We start from the raw sequence: 16,113 nt of genomic DNA on the forward strand, positions 1-16,113 counted from the left end.
TGAAAAGCTCCCATGTGTTTTCAGACAATTTTACTGCTATGCTAGTGTCCATCTAGGCCATCATATCAAGTTCTCTGATTATTCAACCCACTGTGATCTGCGTAAGTTGTTTTAACAGTCATGTACCAACAGTAAACATTGGCCTCTCTTCTTCCTACGTCACTGAGCTTCTCCCTTTACCCAAAAGCTACTGGCAAACTGCCACAGACAGTAGGCTCACCCTCTTGACTCGGTCATATTTATTAACTCAGTCTGGATAAACACAGCTGATCAGCAGCAGCCAGTGTACCTTACTCAGCTTCCTCTCCTCCCCCGACAAATTCTAGTCATAGTGGCCAACTCTTATTTGAGGTTACTATTTCAATAAAGCTGTGTAGGAAGAACTGGTGTCACTAAGTGAAAACAGTGCAAACACAAGATTCCAAAACAAACTTTGTGAACTTTAAAAGCTCCTAGGCAATAACCTTTCCAGCCCAAATTAAGAAAACATAAGTTAACAGGAATAGGGCTTAACTGGTACAGAGGAGCCAATGGAAATTGACATTTCTTGACCCTGCCCAACAAAGGGAAGAATGTAAAATAAAGAGAAAAGATTACAGCCAAAGGGCATGATTATCTTTAGGGAAGCTTGATTAATTAGCTGAGGATTAAATTATCTAAAAAATAACATGCACATATTCAATTCTAGTCAATACTGAATTTCTTGGAACTAAATGTATCCTTTTTACAGGACAGAACACGTCTCAAATTTATTCACTGAAGATGGTTGAGCAGCTGAGCCAGTGTTGGAATTAGGTTAGGTCTGAACCCTCACAATTGAAATAGGAACCCTGGTACCTCTCATAATAGACCACCCTAAATGAAAGGAGGAGGACTGCCTGGAATGATGCTCTGTATATGATAGAGCTAAAATAAAAGTGAAGTTTCCCAAAGAGAATACATTTTTTCTGAATATTTGGATACTGAATTAGTCAGCAAAAATCCTGCATTTACTAACCCTGTCTGTTTGTTGTTTAACTTCCTGTCTCTGCACTGAATTATCCCCTTTGTATTTCCAGGTTTATATGTAAATATGAAACCGTCTAGCCGAGTGCTGGAATTCTCTGTGAACCAGGCTTTCTATTATAGCCTTTGCCAGATGAGCTCTTAAACAGGAATTATTTTGATGGGCACTGCTTAGAGATCACATCTGTAGCTTTAGTACATTCAGCACCTTGGGGGGGAAGGGGGAATGGAATCGCTTCATCGCTGATATCGATTATAAAACTTTTCTATATTGGTTACATTTTGTTAAATTACTCTTTGACTCCCTTATAGAGATGAAGTTTCTTTGGGCTAACAGTTAGGGCTAGATTTTTGCCACTTTTACATTGAGTAGTACACCTGCCTCTACAAATAGCCCCATTGAAGTCAGGGGACTGGATCCTGCCCTAGATGCAATTCCCACCCTTACTCATCTCCACGGACTCTCCGGAGTATAGTTCCAGGGGCATAAGAATAAACCGCACTGTGTTCCTGCTTGCCTGCCCCTGGAGTAGGTGAGTGGGAAACAGACACAGGGGAAAGGAATAGGCAGAGGGATGTTGAGCTTTCAAACTTACCATCTAGCCTAAGTATAGAACTCTGGATTTCCCCCTGAAATTCAAGGAAAAAACATATTCTGATCTGTGACTGCTACTTGCTGGAATCCTATTCTCACTTTTCAGCTGCGAAACTATTGGTTTCAGTGATCAAGCTCTGGAATGCAGGAAATAACAATCCACAGCCAGCCCACCCACCAGTGTTAGGACAGCTTCTGAGTGAGCTATGTTTTCAGGACAGTGAATGAGGATCAGCAGTTAAGGGCAAGTGTACAGTATGAATACCACCAGGAACTCTGAATTTTCCAATGGGCAAACACAAACCTTCTCCCCAGGGAGAAGTGGTACATTAGAAACTCTATGCACTATTTTTGAAGTGAGCTTTTCCCTCCTACAATTGTTTTAAACAGGAGAAGATTGTAGATTACTGGCATTTGTCCTCTTCTTGAATAAAACGAATGTACAAAACAGTAAAAACGAACAGGAGTCAAATTGACCAACTAACAGTGGCTTGGTGAGCTGATATTTTTTCAGGTGCTTATATTTCAGACTCTAAGCTTACATTGGAATAAAAGTAATGTAGGACATATGATTGCAAAGGGAGAGGGAGATTGGGAGTTGGTGTGGTAATGGAGCATGGGACTGGCTGGGCAAAGAGACTAGGACTAGGAGCTAGGGAAGAAAATTGCCTGGGGGGACTAGAATGGGGGGTGGAGGGAGAAGACTGATCAGATGAGGAGATGGGGAGGAGAATGGGACTGGCTGGCAAAGAGACTGGGATGAGAGGCCTGAGGAATGAAGAGTGATGATTAACTAAGAGAAGATAATGGGATTGGCAAGAGAAACCAGGCTGGGGACAGGTTGGAGTGGGCAGGACAGAAGCAGTCTAGCTTGGGTGGGGAGGAGCAGGCAGTAATATATACTTCCCTGCAGAGTCTGAAATGGAATACATGATTCCCAAGTTTCAGAATCTTCTGCTGTCAGAAAACAGATGTGAAACCCACTGGCAAAAAGCATGTCTCATCCTCCCCCCACCCCTCTACTGATGATCCACATAGAAGATTACAACTTACTACTGCTATCAGTTACTCTGTTAGCTCAAGGTCTGTAGCAAAGACATGTCTGTGAGGTGGATTTAGGGTAAGTCTACACTACAGCGCTACAATGGCGTAGCTGCACCAATGCAGTTGAGCCACTGTAGTGCGTCTAGTGAAGACACGGTATGCCGACGGGAGAGCATTCTCCCCATCGGCATAATTACTCCACCTTGGTGAGAAGCATAAGCTATGTCAGCGGGAGAGTGTTTCCCACCAACATAGCACCAGTGTGGACAGTGCAAAACTTGTCGCTCAGGGAGAAGGCTTTTTCATACCCCTGAGTGACGAAAGTTGGATCGATTTAGCCAGTAGTGTAGACCTGCACTAAAGGTTCCAAGGCAGAGGTCTGTGAGGCAGCTCTAGAAGTTCCAGTCCTGCTGGTGAACCGTGTAGGTGTCAATATTATGCCACCTTTTTTAGTTTCTTTTTTTAAAAGACTAGGAAAGTACACAGACAATATTAAAAGAACATTAAGGTTACTAAAGCCAAGCACTCAACGGTTAAGAAATGTCAGAAATAAGGTTGCCTGTGCTCACAAGACGATATAGGTGTAATAGCAGGCAGTGTTTTCCCCAGGAATTGAAATTGGGGGAGGGGTGTTTGAATTTAAGGGGGGGAGGGGTCAGGGCTGATGAGGGATGAGGCCGTGAGGGTGAAGGTGGGCTGTATGGTACCATAGTAAAAACTGTTTCATGACCATTTTATTAGATTTAACTCATGTTTTGAAATCATCACACAAATTAAAGTTGGCTACTCAAGCATTCTATGAAGCATTACATCTACATCCTTCTTGGTTTCTTGTTATAATTTTGCACAACTCTGTTAATGACCTTCTTGAATGCAACGTATTCATTGTTGGTGGCTTCTCGTGTGTCCAGTACTTCCATTCCTTCAATTGATATGCTCATTAGTTCATTCACATGATCAGGCAGAAGGTGACTTCTTTCAGAACACAAAGTTCTATTCAATGATGAAAAAGAACACTCAACTGTAGCGGTTGTGACTGGGACTGGCAAGAGATGAATTCCTACTTCTTTCATCCGAGGAAACATAGCATAAAGATCAGGTCACGCCACTAGTGATGATAAAAAAGAAAGTTGAAGTCAAATCTTCATTCATTCGTCATATGATATTCCACTCTGTGTTCAAATTTTCTATTCTGTCCTGAGCACATGGCAGCCCCATTGCTGGTAGTGCCTCACTTCACTCAACTGTCAGTGTTTTATAGGACAGGGATCTATAAAAGCTACGTAGAGGTTGAGTAGAATCTAGAAGTTGCTGTTGTAGATTTTTAAGAATAAAGTCTGTGTACTTTTTCAGTTGTCTTAAACACTTCTTGTTCTCTTCACTTAAGGATTCAATATAAATGCCTTTATTAGTCAACTTCTGGACTGAAGTCTTTGCTTCTTCCAGTACTTTTTCAATGGATAGCTCTCTGATTGATCCAAATGTAGCTTCTATTGCTGGACAAAGATCTACTACTTTTGTAGCAGATGCCTGGATGGCATTGTTTAATGACCCAAGTGGTTTCAACAGTAGACTTACAAGAGAGAGAATGGCAATAGTCTTCTCTGAAGGTAGTAGCAAAAGTAATCCACCAGCCTCGCTACTTAGATCCAGCCCATCTTGGTAGATACTTTCCAAAGTCAGTAATAATGGCTGGAGTAATTTTAAGACAACAGCCAAGGGCCACTTATGAGAAAGCCAGAGGGTTTTCCCAGGCTGGACTAATTTGAACTTCAGTCCCAGTGTATCTTCTATATTTTCCAAGATATTCAGTCTTTTTGGATTCTGGCTGAAAAAAAGAATATAATGAAGACATTAAATTTATAGCTTTTTAAATGTCGTTGAAGAGTCTGCAGCTTGTACTAGTGCTAGTTGGAGTAGATGGTCTCTGCAGTGTGTATAGGAGAGATTAGGGTTACACTTTCCTCTGAGCAAAGCTTGTACTCAACCATATCTTCCAGAGACATGCACAAGCAGCCATCTGTTTGGGGTCCAATTGACAAGCATTTAACTCTCCTAAGATGCGGATTGTCATAGATGTCTTCTATAACTTGAACATCTAGAAATGCATCTACTGACCTACCACTGACATCAAGTACACAATGACTTAATACTTGCCCATTTGCATCGGTGCATTCTTCAGCCATGTATGCAAATTTTTTGAATGTGGTGAGAGAGGTCTTCACTTTTTCAACTGTTGAGTCTTTCACTGTTGCACCATATGCTTCTAGCCAGTCAGCTGAGTTTCTTGCAGAAAGATAGTGAGCATTTGCTGGTCTTGTTCGGAACCAGTGTTCAACTTCAGGATGTACAAGTGACAATGAACTTAACATTGGCCTCCAGTTTGTAGTGTGTGGTATCTCTTGCTTAAATAGAAAGTATGATGCCACACCCATGTTTGTTCTCATGTCTCTTGAGGTTCCACCCAGCCCACAGTGATTTCAGCTGAGCTCTCAGTGGGGTAACCTTGCTGCTAGTGCAGGCTGGGCCCTCTCTTCCACTTAGACCTGATTATCAGTGATTTCAGCTGTAGTGGTCACTTAAGAAAACAAAAGACTATCTATGGAACCTAATCAGCTCTGTCTTTAAACAGTGGAGAGGGGCAGGTCAAATTAGAGTGACCAGACAGCAATTGTGTAAAATTGGGACAGGGGATGGGGGGGGGTAATAGGAGCCTATATAAGAAAAAGACCTAAAAATCGATAAAACCCTATAAAATCGGGACATCTGGTCACCCTAGGTCAAATAGTACTTGTGACTCAGGCAGACCATCAAGCAAAGCACCTGTCCCCACCCTCTTTCTCGATGCCCTCAATCAGCACAGGCTAATTACAGTTCTACTGCCCTGTACTCATACAATAAGAACAACAGCATTTCACACACACCCCCGCTCCCCCGGCATTCAAGTGATTTGTAACCCAACCCCAGCCAAAATCTATTACTTGGGCAACACAGCTCAGTTTGCTGGATACCGAGGTAGATTAGGTGTGACTGTAAACACAATCTGGTTCTGAAGCCTTTCCCCCCCAACTCATCACTAGCTGTCAGGGAGAGCTCATTTAGACTTTGCTTACAAATCATCATTTGGCCAACATCACCGAACTGAATGCACTGACATAGTCATAAAAACAAAAGCTGTATAAGGAATAAGCTAGTCTATATTCATACTTTTCAAATCTATTATACTTTTTCAGATACATGTATTTTATCATACACTTTACATGCTTTTAAAATATGTATTAATGTTTCAATTTCAATTCAAATTTCCAATCACTAAATTGGCAACACTGCATGTAACTAATTCACAAAACTGATAGCAGGCACTTTATAAGACATAACTCAAAAGCAGAGAACTTTTCAGAGCTCCCATCAAGGAAGTAATGAACTTACAGTATTTAAATCTTTTTACTCTTTCCTGCCTCCTCTCCAATTACTCTCTCACTTGGTGCTGTCAGTGATTTCAAATATTCATAGTAAGTAAATTTTGCCCTATATAATGTTAGGAGGGATGGATTCCCCCCCACCCCCCTCTCCTTTTGCAGCAAATTCAATACCACAGGAGGGCACCCTTCTCTCTAACTTGGACATGAGGAGTTGTTGATATTAAGAGAATTGCTCCTGTGCCAACAGAGCAAGCTTAATGTGTTTTTCCAAACGGTTGTGAACCAAATGTTTCAGCAAACCTGCTTATTTGGGACTGAGATGAAGCAAATCATTCTGAAGATGGATTAAAATTAACTTCTTGGAATGATCTATACAAGAGTGTGTTGCTCTTTGCTAGGCCGTAATACTCTCCTGATACCATTAGATGGCAGCTCCTTCATTCAAAGCAGGTAGTCATTATCAATTTCTTTGTAAATTTGTTTGGCAAGTTTGAATTCTGATTTTTCCAAGAGATGATCTCTTTCCCAGACCTGAAGATCTCTGTGGAGCTCAAGAGTTTGTCTCTTTCACCAAGAAAAGTTGTTCCAATAAAATATATTAATTACCTCACTCAATTTGTCTGATTCCAATGTCACAACTGAATGTTAATTTTCCACAAGCCAGCAGAGAGCACTGTTCCCTAAGTTATTATTTGCTAGATTTCCATAAAAGGATGAAGTACAAAGAAAAACTACAATTAATAATAATCATCAGCAGCAGCAGCAGCAGTGGACTCTATCTGTATTCAGTGCCCTCCAACCTCTACCAATCAGATTCTAGAGGCCAGTCAGCATTTAAACAGTTATAGGACCTAAAGAGAAATTAACAGCGTTTTAGCTCACTGTGCAGTCTGTGGAACATGTTTTCCATACCCGAGCAACTACGCTGTGTGCCCAAATCCAGCCAAGTGGTCATTTTGACTTCAAGGAACTTTAAATCAAGGTCTATGGGAGTCTTCCCATTGACTTCAGTTGGCATTGGATTAGGCCCCTAGCTGCCTGGATAACCATTTTATGTGCCCTATTTGAATAAAGGATTTGGGTTGTCCTCTTAGAGAGGACAATTTGCCAATTAGGCCTCAGGATATAACTACCACCAGAAACCTGCAGAAGACTATGGAGTCAGCCCAATGAGGCTCAGAAAAATCCTCATTTTTAAGTACTCGAGACATTTTTAGTTACTTTTTTAAACTAGTTTTGTAATTAAAAAAAAAAAAAACTTACTGTGGGAAGAGGGGAAAATGTAGAAGGTGTGGATGGGTTGATAAGGGGAGCCAGAGAGAATCTGAGGGCAGGGAATCCCTAGAAGAAAGATGAAAAGCTAGAGAGCGTGGGGTGGGGAGAAAAGCATCAGCGAGTGAAACAGCAGGAAAGGAGAAGTAGCAGTCAGAGGGAGGTCAGCAGGATGGCAAGTTAGCTACAGGGTCATCAGGTGGATGGGAACAGGGGAATTATAAGATTATAGTGCAGGAATAAGGGAAGAATGGTGACCAGTTGTTAGGAGATAGGTCAGGAACACAGCAGGATGATTGGCTGGGAGGGAAGCACAGCAGGCTAAAAAGGGAGTGATGAAGTTGCTGGAAAAGAGCAAGCAATCGGCTGTATAAACAAAGCCGATGTTACCAGAGTTAACCCAGAATCCAAGTATTTGAGGGGAGAATTCTCCTTTTCCTGTTTATGATGATTTGGAAGTTTAGCAGCTCTGATGTTAGATATTAGAAAGATGCTGCCCTCTTCTCTGAGGAAGGGGAAAACTTTCTTTCGACCATTCTTCCCCTTACCATCACCAGGATTAGTCAAATGTACATGGCATTTACTGTGAACTACCTTTGACAAAGATATCAGAGTAGCAGCCGTGTTAGTCTGTATCCGCAAAAAGAAGAACAGGAGGACTTGTGGCACCTTAGAGACTAACAAATTTATTAGAGCATGCTCTAACAAGTCCTCCTGTTCTTCTTTTGACAAAGATAGAATTTCATAGATGTGTATTCCTTTTCTGCTTTATGCTTTTTTAACCCAGTAAAATTTTAATACCAATGAAATTTAAAAATTAAATTTCAAAATGTTGTTAGTAGCAATATTACATTAGCACTTTGCCCCAACTGATTTGAGGGCCCCCTTGTACAAGGGGTTTTGCATACTCATTGCAAGAGGCAGTTCCTGCCCTTAAGAGTTTGCAATCTAAATAGCAAAGACAGACAAAGAATGGGAGAAGGAAAATATTATAAACCCCATTTTACAGATGGGGAACTGAGGGACAGAGAGGCTAAGTGACTTGTCAAGGCCACACAGGAAATTATGGAAGAAATCAAACTCAGATCTCCTGATTCCCAGGCCTGCGGATTAAATATATCACCAAATTTCCCCTCTATTTTATAGTTTAAAATGTATCCCCTTAGTAAATGTAATTGAGAAAATGGCAAAGAAAGCAAAAAAACCCAAACCAAATTCTGTCCTTGCATGTGCACCTGAAGACCACAAAATGAGTTTAAATAAATCATTCCTTTAATATTGAAATGAAAGGCCACTTTCCCCGCTCTGTCACCCCCAACTCTCACTCAGATTCCCTCTCTCCTATCTAGGTTGGGAGCACACGGACAAAATATTTTGGGTGAAATAGCGGCTCCACTGAAGTTAATAGCAAAACTCCCACTGACTGCAGTAGGGCCAGGATTTCACCCTATGATTTTTATTGAAAAAATAATGGTGATACTTTTTTTTCCATATTGCAAATTCCACCTTTCTACCATGAAAACCTGATACAAATGCTCAAACTGTAATTTTTTTAAACAATCTGGAGTCTGACTTTTCATGAAATCTTTTATAAATATCAGCTCTGGTAAATCTATATTCCCCACAGAGAAACAAGTCCTGTCACCCAGCTCTGGTTGCGAGTGAAATGCTTGCAGATATACTACAGAAATTAGAAAGGAAAGAGACTTATTTGGTCACCTTGCTCATCCCCTTGGCCCACGTGGGATTATTCCATAAAACAGATTTTCTAGGATTTCATCAAGTCTAATGGTACATATCCCAGGCTACGGAGCTCCCACAGCTTTCCTTCTGAGATTAGTCAAGAGATCTCACCATCGGGAAATGTGTGTGTAATATTCAGCTTCACTCTTCCATAGTTGTATTTTATACCATTGCTCCAACAGCCCCGTGAATAATGCCTTCTCCTCTCCCAGTGTTATAGAAAAACGTGCATCTAAAATATATTTCTCATCACTGTGGAATCCAAATCCCTCACACACATTAGCAGATGTATACTCCCCCCGGCTTGTGAGGCAGGGAGATTATCATCATCCCAGCTTTGGAGAGAAAGATGAGCAATTTGCCCAGCATCACACAGGAAGTTTTTAGCAGAGCTGGGAATTGAAGCCAGAGCTCTTTAGTCCCAATGCAGGGCCTCAACTGTAACACCAGCCTTCCTCTCTTTTATACCTTGCACATTATATGGAGACTTCATTACGTATCTCCTAACCCTCCACCCCTTCAAGTCACTGCTTAGCTAAGATATAGCCATTTTGCTTATCAAACCTTTCCTCACACAGTAATTCCTCCCTCCTCTCTCTGAACTCCTTCCAATTTGTCTACATCTTGCGGGTGTTGACGGGCCAAATTCTCTGCAGATATAAATTGGTACAGCGCCATAGTGCTGATTTACACCAGCAGAGAATTTGGCCCACCATGTCTAAAAATGCAGGTCAGTATTCCAGTTTCCATCTCACCAGAACTGCAATGTCTGGGAATAGCATCACCCAGATTTATTACTTATTACCAAAACTTAACAGCTTTTATGGCCTTAGCACACCACAAATTTGTAATTGTGTCCAACTGCATCTCTAGGTCTCTTGTACTATTACTAACTTACAGGATCTGTCTCTCCCATTAGGTAACTACATCCCCAGTAACTTTCCTCAGAGGCACAAGTGTGCACTTTTGAAATAGAATCACATTTAATTATTTCCTGCCCATATTTCTAACTTCTCACATGATTGGGAGGCCCAGACTGAAACAAGGAGAGGTACAAATCAGAATTGAAATGCAATTACTTTGCTTTCACTAGCACTGTATTAACTCAGTTTTTTTTTTCTTTTGGTTTTTTTTATTTATTAAAGGTTTCCAGGAAGAAGCAGGGACAATTGAAGTCCTGAAGACAGAATTAGTGCTGGGAATGCCGAATATGGTGCAACGTTCCAACAATAATATCTCCTGCAAACCATTTGTGACAAAGACAAACATAATGTCAGACAAAGTGTGTTTTTACTGGGTTGCTCAATGCATCAATGTTTAACAGCACTTGAGTCTGAGAGAGCTATTTTAACAATGGTTCTGCATCTGCTAAGGATATCAGCAACTCTTTGCATCATTCCTAAAGGCCTCATCTTTTTTAAAAAAAGGTAAGTTGATCAAAACAAATAATGCACATCTTTATGGGGGTTTGCTGCATTCCAGAGATGTTCTGCAATAGGCATTACAGCTAGCAAAGGCTTATGAAGAAGTTTTTAATCACATCCAGTTACAGATCTAAAGATTTCTCCTGATAGCAAGAAATTTAGATAATCTAGGCTTCATATAAGCATCCAAATTGCTGAGCACTTATCTGAGCTGAAATAAGCCTGAGTAGCCTTCAAACCATTTGAAGTTCTCCTGTCACTAATAACTCCTTAGAAAGAGTGAATTGTTCACTAAATTATATAAAGTTCTACCTTTTTTATCTTCCCATGTCTTTGTTCAGAGTACTGGCATTGGCAGACAGGCTTGTAGGCAATGGCAGAGAAAGATTTGCCTGAGAGGATCATTATCTGGGCTAAGTAAATGTTCATTTCAATAGGATTTGAGATTGCGGGTGAAAAGCACTGTATTAGTCTTAACTGATTTTCCTGTTATTTTTAACAGTTAAGTTCTGACAGTGTGCTGAGAAAATGATTGCTCAATGTCAGTAAAACTAAGACCCATAGCTGCATAGTGGGGGCGGAGTGGGGTGGAGGGGAATATCAACTGTGCTGCTCTTTTTAGGGGAATTGGAAAACACCTGGATTGAGGCTGGCCTAGTGGTTAATTAGTGAAGGAACCAGATTGCAGCTCTTTGTAAAAAGCAGCAGGTCTGCAGCTCCACACCAAATCTAATGTTGGCCTCCTTGGCCTTCTGGTATGCCTGCTGCAGCTCCTTGGCTTTTATGTGGCAATGGGGCTAGTCCCTGTTTTAGCCCTTCTCCTGCATCCCCTGAGCAATCTGCTCATAGATGTAGGGTTACCATATTTCAAGTTCCCAAATAGAAGACACCACCAGGGGAGAGAAGGGAAAGCTGGGGGCACAGTAGCCGCTGCTCTCCAGCTGCCCAGCTCTGAAGGCAGCACTGCTCCCAGAGGCAGTGCAGAAGTAAGGGTGGCAATACCATACCATGCCACCCTTACTTCAGCGCTGCCTTCAGAGCAGGGCGCCCAGCCAACAGCTGCTGCTCTGTGGTCACCCAGCTCAAAATCAGGGACATTTGGTCAGATTTCAAAAATCCATCCAGACAGATCAGAGGACCCAAAGAGGTCATGTCTGGGAAAATACAGACCCGTGGTAACAGACAGATGTCCGTGTTTCTACGGCTGGATCGGAGCTATGCCTGCACAGCCTCTTCTCCCCACAGACCCAGAAGATCCAACACCACTTATGTACTCCAGGCAGGAGCGCATCTGCAGCATGTAGCCATGGTCAGCTGGGCAGTTACACTCAACAGTGGAGAGCTGCTAGGTGTGTTTGCTGAGCTGGGCAACCAGGAAAAGGAATTTCAAAAATTCATGAGGCTTTCAAGGGGAAGGGCGGCTTCCTGTTCACCTTGCCAGTGAAGTTCACAATGGTAACCACAGTGGTCAGTTACTGGAGGCCAGTAACAGCTGACATAAGAAATGCAGTGTCTACACTGACACTGTCAACCTAACTACATCGACCCTGACTCTGCACTGCTTAGGGAGGTGGTAGTAGGGCAGTTACATTGGCGGGAGGGAAATTTAATTGTAGACTCATCCATAGCTAGATTGACATACACTGCCTTGCGTCAACCTAACCATCTAGTGTAGACCAGGTCTTACTCACTAGGATGGAAGTGACTGGAAGCATTTACCAGGTGATATACTTAACCCCATGGGAGATATGAAAAGGAGGGAACATTTACAAAAAAAGGCAATTCACTTTGCAGTAACTCTCTGAATCCCCAGGGCTATTTTTAAGGGTATTGTATGTGTTTCATAGTTCTCTCCCTCACAGCCCACCTCAGTCCGACAGTGAAACCCTGTGTTCATGAAATCACAATCTGTTACCATGGAAATGAATATGATGTCCCAAATTCAGCATTATATGACTTCATGGCAAGGAAAAATGGGAGGGTGGTCTATACAAGACGACATTTGTTTAAAAGCAATCATTGATGATAATTAGCAAAGATGACAAAAAAAGTCATGGAGAAAACACCAAAACAGAAACACAAACATTTAATTCAAGTGTTCCCTGGTATGGAATGGCCTTTTGAAGAACAACTGTGTCTTCCAAAAGAGCTGTGTTCTGTCCAATCCTCCTCTGCTATAAAGAGGGCGATTACCATACAGTCCTGAGATGGACTGAAAGTGGAGAGAAAAAAACCCACTGGGCCCAATTTCAAGAGATGAGCCCCCACATCATCTAATTGAATTCAATGGGCTGTGGAAGTGCATAGCACCTCTGAAAAAAGCAGGCCTACTGTAACTAATATAATCCTAAATACAAAGATGTGAATTATAAAAGGTACCAGAGGGTTAAAATACAGGAAGCAGCTGCTATTAAAAGATTAAATGACAAATATATTCCACATCCAACATCCCTTCAAATAGAGAAATGATTAAAATTATTTTTAAAGTATTAAAGTAATGGTATTTCAATATGGACAGAATCAATGCAGTCAAGGGGAGGATACCAAAAAGAAAGTATAGTTTTGCAAGCTCAGAAAGGCTACATTATTTATCTATCAGATGTCACAAAGGCAAGAATGGCTGGTCGTAACAATATTATCGGATTCAGAATTTAAAAATTAAAAAAACCAAAATAAATGCCTAATTAAACAGACATCTTGATTCAGATAAAACTGATGAGCTGAGGGGCTGTTTCCTTTTTACTATTTGTAAACTGCATCTATTTATGCCCTTCTTGTCTACTTTGAAAACCTCTAGTCAAGCAACCAACCCATGAATTCACTGCACAATGGTTTCATTGAAAATGAAGCTCTATCATTGTTTCCTTACATCTGATTCAGGCGTGTTGCCATTTGACTTTAATTGTGTTTGTTATAAATCCCAAGACACCACAGACTTTGGCCCTGCTCCTTTTAAGGCCCTTTATTTATTTAGATTTTTAAAAATAATGAAAAGACACCTATCCATGGCTTTCAGTGTCCTGACACACACTACCAATACAATTTCAAGAAAACAGCATTAAATAATTACTTCAGCGAGAGTTCAAGCCAGCCAGTCACCTACAAAAACTCCTTTCATCATCATCTAGGAAGCATAGTCAATGGCAAAATTCCCACTGGCTTCAATGGAACCAAGATTGTGCCCATAATGCAGCTCTAACAGCCTTCATTATAAAAAGCATTTGATTAGTTTATAGTGTGGCCTGCACAGTAGCCTCTTACATTTCAAAGAAGCCACACAATGGTTTCAGCCATGCAGTTCCCATTAAATTCAATAGGAATCACAGTTAAAATCCCTGCAATACTTTGTCAATGTAGCAATACAATCTGTTTCAGTGTAAAGTCCATGTGGAGTTTTAGAACACAATCTTTAAAAAACAAAAAAGAGACTCTGAGCCAATTCTTGCCATTTTCATTGAGGCCTACAGAATTTTGCACAGCATCAATGAAAACTGACAAGAATCTGGTCAGTTTTAACTCTGCGACCCCTTGGCAAAGTTATAAGCAGCAGCAGAGGCTGTCTGCCTACAGACTTAAGATGACAACACTAGCTTTACATTTAGAAGGCAATCTTCAAAGCCATAAGGACTCAAAATTTAATTTTAAATGACAGCTTGGGTTCTGCAGAAGTTGATGATACTGATCCCCACACTTGTCCAAGAAAGCTTTATACTCATTATGGACTAGTGTGTTTTGTCAAGCTGTGAAATGTAGTAGAGAGATATATTTGCCAGTGCAACTTATTGCCTTAGATACTCTGAGTCTGATTCACTATTGCCCTGCACCGTCTGTGATCATTTACACCAGGGCAAATTGGATTTAAATACTGCTGTCAGAATGGTAGCATTTTTCACTCACCTTTCACAAGTGTAAAGACTACACAGGAACAGGGCAATAGTGAATGGGGTCCTCCGTGAGATCTCTCACTTATGCATTGACTATAGATTTATCTTATCTTGAAAAAGACCGGATGGAATGGAGAAACAACTATGAATCTAGAAGAGAAACATTTGTATCTATAAATAACTCAGTGAAACTAAAAATAACTAAATACCAAAGCAACATATAAAATACAAACCAAGGCAGGTAATGGGAAGACCTGAAGTTGATTATGTGGGATATGCCAGTGTGATTCTAGTTAATCCTTGCTCAGAAGAAGTGGCATGTCAGCTCTTGGAATTTAATCATGATTTTAGCGTGTCTTGGTCTTCACATAGGCAGGGAGGAAGAGACATGATTTTGGCTAAACTGCAGGCAGGCCAGTGTAAGAGCAGACAGTTGCCAGCTCTTGCACTATGATTATGAGTCTTGCACATATTTTTAGAGGATTATTTTAAGGCTTCTCATGATGTCTTGACATATTCTTGCCAACTAGGGCTAGGGTGACCAGATAGCAAGTGTGAAAAATTGTGGTGGGGGTGGGGAGGATAATAGGTGCCTATATAAGAAAAAGCCCCAAATATCAGGACTGTCCCTAAAAAATCCAGACATCTGGTCACCCTAACTAGGGCTGGCCAGCAATCAAGAATTCCACGTAAAAAATGTGAGGTTCAAAATGTGTTTTCATTCCCATGCAGAATGAAACTGAACCCTTTTGAATTTTTGGTGTGAGAGACATGAGAGGAGAAGAACAGGTAACTGAGAACCTGCCCAAATAGCAGCTTGAGTGGTCCCGGTAGTCACGTGGGGATGTGGGAGACCCACGTCCAAGTCTGTACTCTACCTGACTTGGAGCAAGCACTTGAACCCAGATCTCCCACATTCCACGTAGGGGCATAAGCACCAGGTTAGACACTCAGTCTCTCGTGATATCAGTGAATATTCATCCAGAATAGAACAAAGCCAGCGGTGGGTCAGACTGACTCTGTAGCCAAGTGTTTAGGGCATTCAGCTGGGGTGTGGAAAACCTTCTGACTTTAAAAAATATATATCAGGAAGTCCTGACCAGCTCTATTACCAGCATTTGCCCTTGTTCACAAGGACAGCAGCACCCCTTGGCTTGAAGTGGTTTCCATCATGTACAGGGTTTACAGTTTTGTTTAATGGCTTTCAGCATCCCCACTATACAAATTGTTTCAATGTCACTGACTGTCAGTGAGACAGAAGACAGGCTACCCCTTGTGTTTTAGGAGACAGTGAGTGGACAAGGGACTGTTGTGGGGAAAAGGATGAGCTGGAGACTGTGGGAACAGAGAAAGTTTGTGGGGGAGAGGGAAATGTGAGAGAAGGAAAGATGGAGGCTGAGAGAAGTAGAAAAAAAACAGGGAAATGGAGACAGCAGGGTAGACTAAGGAGCAGGGAGAGAAACTGAGGGTCAAGAGGCTATGGAGGAAAAGGGAGGGAAAAAAATGAGGTGGACTGGAGTATGCAGGGGGAATGTGAGGGACATAATATTACTAACCCTAAGCAACACAAAAAATCTTAGGTCAGGACCCCCTCCCCCAATCAAGAAATTGGCTTAAATTTGACTTATATTTTTAAAAATATTTTTGGGGTGTTTTAATTTGTCTTCCAGTTTGTGAGCTTTTAGGGTATACTGAGTCATGTCTTCATGCTTTTCTGCCAAACC

The sequence above is a fragment of the Chrysemys picta genome, chromosome 3 (genome assembly GCF_011386835.1).
Source record: "Chrysemys picta bellii isolate R12L10 chromosome 3, ASM1138683v2, whole genome shotgun sequence".
Lineage (NCBI taxonomy): Eukaryota > Metazoa > Chordata > Testudines > Emydidae > Chrysemys > Chrysemys picta.